This window comes from Epargyreus clarus, unplaced genomic scaffold (assembly GCF_041222505.1).
Source record: "Epargyreus clarus isolate Ecla_fem2 unplaced genomic scaffold, WU_Ecla_fem_2.2 ptg000005l, whole genome shotgun sequence".
Lineage (NCBI taxonomy): Eukaryota > Metazoa > Arthropoda > Insecta > Lepidoptera > Hesperiidae > Epargyreus > Epargyreus clarus.
In genome coordinates this window covers 6,710,382-6,720,885 of record NW_027332213.1, presented here as the reverse complement: position 1 = coordinate 6,720,885, position 10,504 = coordinate 6,710,382, and positions in this window count along the sequence as shown.

Genomic DNA, 10,504 nt, shown 5'->3' with positions numbered 1-10,504 from the left:
CCCGGTGGACGTCCTCGGCGCTGCGGTAACGACTTCGGGATCTCCGGGCTCCTCCCAGTTGAGCATCAGCTCGCCACACCGTCTGGTGTGTACAACATCATGCGGCCACACATACCTCCAGTCGCTGGCCAGGTGGTTCAAGCTGCCACTCGTGCCGCCCACAACCCTGAAGCCACTTTTTACTCGCTTCTTACAACAGGCAGGGGATACCCTAGCTCTATTCTGGTCCCGGAACTACAGGGAGATAAATATACACTTAGCATTAAAAACACTTAGTATTCGCAATACGCTATCGCTCATACACTACACCTCTCTAAAATACTGACACGGCCTAGGGTTGTCCGTAACTCGATATTCGTATAATCATCAAGCTAAATTGTTTCGTGGAACGTAACTAGCGGACGTAACAAAGGTTAAGCACTATCAAGAAGGGTCGGTCGGGGTAAGTCGCAGTGAAATTTTAGATGTCTGATCCCAGTTTAAAGTATCCATTATTTACTTACATATGCTTTCACTTTTTGTTGTTGTGCTGCAATGTTTTGTTTTTTGAAATATTTTTTCGAATTTCCTCAATTTAAATTCACGGCTGTCGGCTAGTGCGTCTGACCAAATTTGAGTAAGAATATCACGGCAGAAGTTGACATAGAAATTCATTAAAATGAAGAAGATTAGGTACATGTTTAACGCTTATTTTAATGTACTTACTTCAATTTTATCCATCACGAATTAAAAATAATGGGACTCTTCTATTCGAAATAAATACACTAAAGATATATTTTAATATCAAATCTCTCACTAGAGGCCTCGTCCTGTGTAAATCAAATGTGATTTTCCCATAATTCGCATGCCCTCGCTGTACCTACTACCGCAATGTACTAGCAACGTACTACGAAATTACCCTTTCATAAAAACCACACTGTTCTTTGAGCTACATCGCACTGAGGCTCCTAAGCCATTAAACTTAGATAAATTAACTAACTTAAGTAAGTTTTAAAACTTAAACTTTTATGTACAAAAGTTTCCATTGCTAATATAATATAGCAAAAATTATTACGTTATACTATGTCTCTCTGTATAAGTAAAGTGCATTTCCCGAACGCTTTCAGTCCAGCTAAAAACAAAGTGCTTCAACACGAAAGGTGTGGCTGAAATTAAAAATTACACTTAGGAACAATAATTTTCTAAGTGCAGAATGAAGTTAATACCATTCACTACCGTTTCAGTAATGTACCCGAAATTTTATTTTATGGAAACAGCACAAATAAACCTTCATAATGTTTATAATATAGGAGTAACGGACGAGCATGCTACCTGATGGTAAGTGGCTATTGGCTACTGCCGCCCAGGGACATCTATGATTAATCCCGGATAACTAGTTCCCTATCTGAGATCGGTCACAGATGCGTCGCTGTCCATAAGGACTAAGCTGGAACGGAGAATAATGTCCCTCTTACCATTCCCTTAAATCTAGAACACAGCAGTGCTCAACACTGTCATTAGGCAAGAATAGGTGTTGCCGTGGTGCCGCTGTCAAACCACAAGCTTTCTACCACTTTTCAAACGATACAACGATTGAAAAGTGGTAGAAAGGTGAGATGAACATAATTATTTAATTAAATAATGAAGATTGATAAATTAGTAAAGTAATCTAACCACCTGATCTAATTAAATAACAAACCATTTATAAAATAAGAAACGGAGAAAATCCCATTACTTTCTAAGCTATGAGGAAAAGGCATTTCTACTCCTTTTTATACTTATACCATAATAATCTTTTTAATATTTACCAAGAAATCCAAAATAAAATACGAGATAACGCACGTATCTAAATAACAAACCAAGGTTTCGTAAGGCTCAATATCAATCAATGATAACATATCTCTCGATAAGCAAGAACTGCACCCCAAGCTCGGGGTGCTCCATAATACCTGTCCTGACGGTTTTATTGGCATTTGTGTATTAACTTTTCATGTAAAGCTAATGGATTAAAGCCGTCTCGGTCTGTGGGGGAATGGACGTTCCTGTAGTTCGTGTGTAGTGCGCCTTACGGGTACGTGACGTGTGCGGTACGATTTTCTGCAACATACGAGTATATTATGATTTAAGCCTAATAATATTGAGACATTTTATACGTTACGGGTACTTACGATATGCGTATACGTTCCATATTAAAACACACCTGTAGACTTTTATGACACGATTTGTCGTCAACTTAGTACTGTCCTTTTTTTTTTTTTTTTGTTTTCGAGGGGGAAACCTTCGAAAGGTACCCGGTGCCGTGGGAGCGACACAGAGTTATGTGGGATTCTTACCGCACTAAAACCCCCCCGGTGGCCGTCCTCGGCGCTGCGTAAAGGACTCCGGGATCTCCAGAGGAACGCAACCGGAGTCCTCTTAGCGCGTTGCCCCGTCGGGCTCCGTCCAGGTGAGCATGCCGCTCGCCGCACCGTCTGTTGTGCACGACGGTATGCGACCACACATACCGCCGTCCTTCTCGGGGTTGCTGGCCGGGCGGTTTGAGCTCCCACTCTTGCCGCCCGCAACCCCGGAAGCCCCTTTTAGTCGCCTCTTACGACAGGCAGGGGATACCGTAGCCCTATTCTGGTCCCGGAACTACAGGGACAAACTTAGTACTGTCCTACTGATGAACATGGGTCCTCTTAGAACCCTTTCAGGGTTAAGGCCATAGTGGACGCGCTGGACAAGTGCAGATTGGTAGACTTCACACACGATTGAGAACATTTTAAGGAATCTCAGATGTATAGGTTTCCACACGATATTTTCATTCACCGGTTAAGCAATTGTTCATTGTTATGTTTGTCTGGTAGCTCGTATCTCATTACGCATTATTCCACACCAACAAAAAACTTACCATTAATAATTATAAGATCACAGGAGAAATAATTTGCACGTAATATTGAACGAATTTTACCGAAATGTCATACATTACAATAAGAACAGTTTACTAATGCGACAGATCATCGAATGCAAGTCGTTAGGACATGGTCGTATATTGTAAAGGACACCGAAACCTATGAATACGTAGGTCGATCGTGACAATACAACGTTTGTTTGATCTTTACCCAGAATTTTGTTTTGAAATTCCCGTTAATAAATATTAAAACAATACCAGTAAATGACTATTACGTTTTCTGGCATTTGCGAACAAAGCTCGAATCGTGGTGCACCTAATCGTGCATCGTGTCGTAATGTTTTAATTTGACCTTTTAAATTTGACAAAATAATAACTTAAAATGACTCTTACGCTGTCCACCAACCACCGATACCGAGCCGATACCGATAATTAATGACGGCGCCGAAGTAGCGTACATACATTTACTATAGCAACTTGTCCACCGAATGTCCGTCACCCGAGCACCGTCATCCCGGCCGCCGATATTCCGAGTAGATCAGCGTGACCGCTAGATCGGCACCGAGTTTTTGACATGCCGATGTGCCGGCAATGTATAACATATTGGAACTTGTCCATACACAGCCGTCACACGAGTGACAGCTGGAACAAAATAAACCGCCGATATCGGTCGCAGTGGACAAACTATCACCGTCACGACATAATTAAAATCGGCCCGTAATAATCTCGTTCTCGGTATCAGCTCGATGACGGTGTGCAGTGGACAAACAGTCTTAAGCGTGAATAACCTAAATGACATAAGCTAAATTTAATTAAGAAAATCTCGCCCCATTTATCAATGAGTTATTAATGCGTTTTTGAATGTTTAACTCATTTTGTATAATATAAAAATAGATAATAATAGCATTATCGCAGACGAAACTTAACACAGAGAATTAATACGATAAGACGAAGTAATTTTGTCGTCAGACGTTTTGTCTATGATTATTTCGATACTAGTTAAATTACTTCAACATCTATTTGAAGGTGGTAAATGTGGTGCTATTTGTGGTTCGATTCCGGGAGCAACGCCGCCACACAGAAAAAAAAAACCTAAAAAACATTATAATTGCAGAAGTAAAGTAAAGGAAAGATACTTTTGCGAGGCATTCCAGTTTAGTCTTCAGGAGTAGCGATGCATCTGTGACCGACCTCAGGTAGGACTAATCCTATCTGGGATTAGTTGCAGATGAACGCGGGCGGCAGTAGCCATTATAACAAAAGATGGACTAAATGCTCGTCTGCTTCTCCTATTATAAAAAAAAATGAAAGCATTTCATGAATGAAAGCAAGCTTCTACTTATTTTCTATAACTCAGGGTTTACGTATTTAAATTTATTTGCCCACATTTCTTCCGCTTTCGACAGCGATTAATTCCTTTTCCTTTACACAAATAGTTTATGTCAATCTTATGCAACAATATCTTATCCGAGTGCTGCACTCTAAGCGACAGGATCCAAGTAACTTTAGACTGTAGTATGTAATTTAGTTAAGTCAAGATGACAACCAGTATAACTATTTGCAAGCTGGTCCTACACCGATCTTCATCTCGTGATAAATGTAGCTACGATGGAAATGTACCAGGAGTCGATAAATATTAACATAAATTATACTCACAGATGGAGCTTTAACTTACTAAGTACATTTGCATTCGTGATATATTAATAAGCAATGAGTCTTGCAAATTTACGATTTTATCTACGTATGGTCCCGTTTCGTGATTTCTACCGTTGCGATTGTAAGGTCAGGTGACTTAGTTTATTTATTTTTTACGTAATGTTGCAGTGAGAAAGCTTGCTACTCGTGGATTTTTATCACCGTTTTGACGTGTATTTTATGTATAGATAAAGAGTGGTGTTACGCATAAAATATGAGTGATAGCCTAGTGGTTAAGAAACGCGGGACGTTGATCGAGGGGTTGAGGTTTAAATCCCAGGCACGCTCTCAGACCTCTGATTTTTCAATATTATGTGCGTATTAGAAGTTAATTATCACTTGGTAAAACTGTGAGGTGAAAGGTGAAATCGTGAGGAAACCTGCATACCTAAGAGGGCATGTGAAGTCTACCAATACGCACTTGGCCAGCGCAGTGGATTATGGCCTAATCCTTCTCATTCTGAGAGGAGACCCGTGCCCAACAGTGGGACAGTAATGGGTTGATGATGCATAGATCTAGAGTAGGAATAATATAATAATTAATTTAACGTGTCAACTGTCACACAAAAATATTTTATTGAATTAATTTTGGGCAAATTAAATAATTTAATTAAATAATTATTATTTTCCTCAATTGTTTGTGTAAGTAGGTAGTTTTATTTTTAGTATACAATAAAATTTACTTAAAAACACACCATACGTTTACCAAAAACCAATATTGTGTAGTACCTACGTTAAACGTTAAAGTGAGATTGCACCGTAACTGTAGATCTCAACGTAATACGTCGCTTAATTACACACTAAATAGTCATTAGGTTTAGTGAATTCATTAAATTCTTTTAAAAGATACGAAAATAAATTATACGGGGTTTTATCCAGCTTAGCTTCACTTGAACAAACTCTTTTGTAGCGTTAATTAAAACGAAACTTCACTACAATACTCGTATATTTTTAACTGCAAAGTGAAGCGTCTACGTCACAGGCACATGGACGAGATTATCTTCACAGTATTATTTCTAATAACGCTATTGTATTCTGCTTAAAAAATAATGCAGCTTTGCTTAAATATGACGTTTTCATTGTTGATTACACATATTCATGGGCGGCAGTATCCACTTAGGTGGACTGCATGCTCGTTTGCTACTCCTATATATAATAAAAATATGCCACGTGAACAAACTACCTAAGCTTTGCTCTAGCTCGCTAAATTCAAATTCAAATTCGAATGTAATTTGAATCGAATGGTTCTTTGTTCGTTAAATATTCGAATAAAGGGAAATCTCATTTTGTACGGAAAAGGTATCTAGGTAGTTGATAGAGACGGAAATAAATTGGGCTCCACGATTTATTACCGAATGCTCTTAACCCGAAGCTTTGGAAGAGATTTGGTAAAATGTTTTCATTTTCTTTATTGCTACCCGACAGATCCATTAATTAGGATAAATCACGACTTCAAACTTGGAAGGATTGGATGTACAATTGGACTGATATTTTTGTTGGAATAAGAAAATGGAATACGAACGGAATGGATTGCGAAAACCGTTTAGGGTTTGTTAATTGGATTTATTTGTGGCTGGTAGGAAGTTAAGTTTTTTAATCCATTTTAAGCAGCGCCGACCAGGGTTGAGAGGATATTTTAAATACGTTGTAACATATACATTTACTTATGAAGTGTAATTTGTGTAGTGATACTGGGCACAGTCTATGTGTGAAGGTTTAAGCAACAGTGCATCACAGTGACAAAGTACGAATTTGTGACTTCACATATATTTAGTGTTTTACGAGTGAAACATGTAGGTATCCTCACATTGTTTTTCTCCACTCTTGAAGCAAAGGGATGATTCACTTTTAATACGTACAATGACACGTAACTTCGTAAAATGAGACATGCCAAGGATTCAAAAGTGTAAGAACCCTTGGTGGTTCGACTACGGCGGCACCACCGCTACACCTACTTCTACCTCATAACAGCAGTGTTAAGCGTTGCTGTGTTCTTGTTTGAAAGGTGTGGTAAGGGAGACATACTTTTTACGAGGCGTTCCAGCTTAGTCCTCAGGGGTAGCGACGCATCCGTACGAATATTTAACCCTATCTGGGGTCGACTACAGATGTCTATGGGAGGCAGTAGCCACTCACCATCACTATTAAAAAAAAAATCAAACCTCGTATTCTCAGTGAAAAGCTGTTTTTCATACCACTAAGTTATTACTACAACTCAATTGTGAAACAAATAATGACGTATGGATATTGTAAGTTAGGTACTACAACTTTATTATTTTAAGCTGAAATAAAAACTACAGTAAACTAAGTTTTATATTACAACTATAGTAACGTACTAAATATATTCGTCATTATTCGTTAATCGTTAGCGTGAAGCAGAAAATCTATTTTCTTAGGCACTAGCTAAGTATGCACATTTGTTTCTAGACTACAGGATAAAGCTGCAGTCCCTAATGACTCGGATTTAAGCACCTTAATACAGTTAATACAAATGAGCTCGGGATTAACGCTCTTGTGTTTATCTTATACGATATATATTGTTATGTTTTAAGGATGTTTCGCTTAAATCTATTGAAAGCATGGGATAATGTTCAACGAGAATTATTATAACAGAGCAATGTTAAGCTACGTTACAACATAGTTTTATGTGTACAATTTATTAAGAAACTTGGAAACTTATAAAAGTTTACACTTAGTACTACTACCTTCCAATTACGAATATTTAAAAATCCCACACATTCACAAATACACATGTCTTATGTAAGTATATAATGGATATAAGTAGGTATATTCGTCATCAACCCACTACTTCTGGTCACGGGTCTCCGCTCAGAGTGTGAGGAGTTTAGTCTATCTTGTTGCTCAAGTATTAATTAGCTATATGTGAACTCAGACGTGTAAATTTATTCGTGGTGTTTCTTCACCGTTAAAACAAGTGATAAATAATTTCTAACACGCTTCAAACATAAAATCTGAGATGACTGAGATTCAAACTCGGACCCCCAGATTAAGAGGCCAAATTCAAATAGTCTCAGCTCTAAGTTCATACTTACATTTATACGTACACATACGGGTATTGCATTTCCCACTCAAGTCAAGATTCCAACGCTGAAACGAGCGCCTTAAGATAGGTGTTTGTTCAGGCTTCATTACACGAGATGTTCATTATACGGGATGGAATCTGCTTTGCTGTATTTTACCGTAAGACCTAAATGCTCTTTAGTCGGAATGGACTAAGGATAATGCTCGTAAGCTCATGGATTTTTCACTTGTTTTACCGAGATATGTGCGCGATAAGCGGTAAAATAATAGTAAATTAAAAAATAAACTAATAATAATAAAAAATAAGTATAAAATAGTAATAAAATGTAAAATAAAAATACAATTTGAATTATTATATAGCTATGTAAATCTAGCAAATGCATGGAAATTAGTCTGATAGTCGTAAAAACGCATAAAAATATTTTTTATAAGTGTCGTGGCCATATCAGTCAATTTAATTTTAGTAATAGCAACGCATTTGTAGTTGATTTAATGTTAATCTCTATCATGTGGATCGATAACAAATGTGTATGGCTGTTTATCCTAAATAAAAAAAGTTAAATTAATAATAGCAAGAAAATAAAAAATAATGACTGAAGCTGTATGATTACGTAATAAGGTCATTTTATATTTAGTTTGCTTAACTTATTAAGGCGGCGATGTAACAGATCCATATTAGGATCGCGTATTTACTGAACATTTACTGTTTTTGTACACAAAACCCAATCTACTGTAGGAAATGAGTCCGCTCTGAGTAAACGTTGTAGACCGGTTAGGACAAATAAATCCAAAATAATACTAAGGAAACCGTTACAGACTAAATATTTTTCTTATAACTTGTATATATAATTAAGTATTAACATAAAATAGTTATTATGTTCTATTAATACAAAAAGTATAAAATAAGTAGTACAGTTTTTCTAAAGAGTAAAATTCCAAAATTAAAATTTAATCTCTCTGTATCTCCGTTATCTATGTTGGAAATAAGCAGATAATAATAGTATGAATAACTTGAATTAAGGAAAATGATTTTATTCTCACAATTACGCATGATGAACAGTATTTTGTAACTTTTAAAACATTAATTTCAGACGTTTGAAAGTATAAAACAAACTCAGTATTATTATTAAAACATTCTAATAATACGTGCTACACCATTTTATGGGAAATTATTTGGTGTAATTTGTATGGCCTTAAAATGTGCTAAATATTTATTTAACACACCCAACTTGTAATCCCTGTCGACTTAGTGAACTTACTTCACTAAGACGACAGCTACAGGTATTAATTTATTACTACAAAGTTATAAGCTAAAAGCAAAAGTGTCGTTGGAGAACATTTTAATTGAACAATTTTTATAATAGGAAGGAATTTATGGAAGGGCTATTAGAAGGTATAAGGTGTTTTAGTAATCATTTTAGTAATCAGCTTAATCTGTAAGTAGGATTAGAATTTATGATCTGTGATACACCTAGTCATGTTTAAGATTAGTAAATATACGAGTATCTAACTCTTTATGTATGTTACTTTATCTTTAACCTATAATTGTTACACTAATTGTGCACCGGTTTCCTCACAGATTTTGGCAATATGCAGATTTATAGAAGTCAGACACCTTTGACAATTTTGTAAAGAACTTGCAAATATGTACTTTTCACCATATTTTTTCACTATAAAAGCAAACTATAGTTTATATCTAAAACCATAGATTAGTAAAGATTACTCACTCCTAACAAAAAAATGTAACCAGTTTTAAAAAAGTTACGCCACGTCACCGTTCTAAAATGTCCCTAAAATATTTGAAATATTTATTTATTATGTAAATTTAATAATAAATAACTAATACTGCGTAAGTATTAGTTACTTATTAGTAAATTTTCTCTAAAATGATTTTTATTGACAAAAATTGAAAAAAATAACTGACAAATCAGTCTTTTGCGGCTTCATTCAATTTCAAGACAGCGAAATATCTTTATTCATCAAAGTCTAAAACTAAAATTAATGGTGCTACCTAGAATCTAAACCTCGGCTCCTATTGTTAGACAACTACGCACGCTAAGTGATTACTACCTTTAGATAATACCTTACTATTTAAATAAAAGAACCGTCATGTATCATCAATTATAGCTTATAATATTCAAAGTAACCTCTTGCTGAAATTCGTTAGTAAATAGTTGAAGTTTTATGTCTTATTTAAGCTAACTGGTTAAATGTCTGGTGATTAATTTTAACCGCTAGTTCACGACTCTTACTTTCGCTACAGAATAAATGATTATATACGATTATGGAGACATTAGCACGAAGAATCTTAACTTATTATTAAAATTAACGCTTAGTACGCATTTCATTAGTCTAGAGGTCTAGACGGTTATGAGGGTTACGGCAGACATACTACTTTGTGGTTTTGGGCATATGCTAATATCATTTTGGTAAAAGCAATCTAGGTATGTTAAGAAAACTACTTTCCAGGTTTCCATACAAAACGATAGAGCAATTAGGTAATACCAATTATAGTCCGCGTCAAACTGTTAGTCCGCTCTGAAGTAATTGCGAACAGTACCCTTACCAGGAGTTTTTACGTTTCGACAAATATGACTGTTTTGGTATTTGTTTACGTATTTGCCCATACAAATTCCAATCAGCGCCCCTAGCGGATTGTGTCAGAACTAGGAAATCATATTGGCCCATACGTAAACAAATGCCAAAACAGTCATATTTGTCAAAACGTAAAAACTCCTGGTAAGGGTACAGGTGTAGTCACACAATTTGCTATGGCGACGCGATTCATTTCTATATTCTATAGTCAGCTAGAGCAGACTAGCAGTTTTATGCGGACTAAACCATTTATAATATCACCATACCATTACCAATCAATGCCATTTATTTAGGTAATAC